This window comes from Aulonocara sp. 'chitande type north' Nkhata Bay, linkage group LG19 (assembly GCF_057382095.1).
Source record: "Aulonocara sp. 'chitande type north' Nkhata Bay isolate Kocher_YH1m ecotype deep benthic linkage group LG19, A_spYH_male_GT1.1, whole genome shotgun sequence".
NCBI lineage: Eukaryota > Metazoa > Chordata > Actinopteri > Cichliformes > Cichlidae > Aulonocara > Aulonocara sp. 'chitande type north' Nkhata Bay.
This window is the reverse complement of record NC_141362.1, coordinates 17000748-17002310: the sequence shown is the minus strand read 5'-3', so window position 1 is coordinate 17002310 and position 1563 is coordinate 17000748.

Below are 1563 nucleotides of genomic sequence, written 5' to 3'. Positions count from 1 at the left end.
CTTGTGGTTTCCAGGGTCATGGACATATTTTAGAAATGTAGGCAGCTTCAGAGTTGAGATGGGTATCTTTTATAGACACTCATTAAGAAAAGATTGATGTAGCCTCTATTTCTGTAAAATGAAGCAAATATGGAAGTGCCTTAAACTTGCATTTATTTATTTATTTTTTTTCTAATGGCCAGCCTAGAGGGGGGGGCAGCAGCTCCGGTTACAGAAAATTGTCTGATTCTATAAAAGTCTAAGAGAAAACGGTCCTACAGCTCACTTGATTTATGACCCAAGTAAAAATTTTCTGATGGGTTTACGGTCTCAGTCGCTAGTTTCAAGTCTTATTGAATACAACATAATTTATTTTTGCCTTTTAAGGCATTTGTTTGACATTTATTTGAAAGTGGGAAGAAAGTGAGGGAATGACGAGCAGCAAATGGCCCGGGGCGCACAAACCAGAGCAGCTACAGAAAAGACTTAAACCATCAGTACATGCTTACTCTCCCAGTTTAAAGAAGAATTCACAAGTATGTGTTAGGCCAGGGTTATAGACAGTTTTTTTTTCTTTTTTTTTTTAAGAGGACCAGAAAGTAAATGAAGAGCTACACATTGAATAAATAGAAACATGACACAGACTGCAGAAACAAGACAAAGCAATTAATTTTGATTGCCAAAAAAGTGCTTCAAAAGAAAAAGGAAAAAAAGGCCTGGATCATGAATCACCTGAGATCGGTTTCGCTCAGTGAGAGTAACTATCACACGTGATACCATCACTACAAACCTACATCATTAAAAGCTATGGTACATGATAGATTTTAATTCCCACTGGAAAATTCCTGTGCCCTTATTTTAAAATCTCACCCACAACTAATTACCTAGTAACCCCTCCCCCTTCTCTATTTCACTACTGGTATCCTGATTATGTCAATATCGTAGAAATCCCCAAAGGCTCTTACCCTGCCGTGTAACAGAGTTCAGCTACACCACTGGCCTACAGCTGATGACGGTGTTTCTTCTGTTGTGGAGAGATCTACTGTGAACTGGAGGGTGACTCCAGAACCTGCAGCAGGTGGAGAACTGTTTCATGTGTAGCTCACAGATGCTGCAGAACAAGGTCTGACAATGCAAACCACAATTATAGACAGCGGAGTTCAAGCTTTTCCACGTAATGAGAAACTTACTGGAGAAAGTTGATATGCCTTTATTTATGGTCACAAAGTATAAATGATTTGGAAGTGCTACAGGCTGGTGGATTGTCCAGGGTGTACCCTACCTCCTGCCCCACTACTGCTCTTGTGTGTTTTGTCTGTACTGGCAGGGCTGTGGTGTTTTTTTTTCAAGATCTTCTTGCGGATAGAAATTTTTGTGGTGCTAAAGGTACATGTGGATGACTGACAATGAATATGACACCTGAAACAAATGCAGAACATCACATTTGCAGAGGCATGATGCAATTTACTATACATCTGAAAATCTAAAGATTTGGGATTTGTTTAAAAAAAAAAATGTTAATAGTTGTAGTATGTGTGACGATGCTAATTTTTGTTGAGCTCCCTCCACCCATTACAGAGGAGA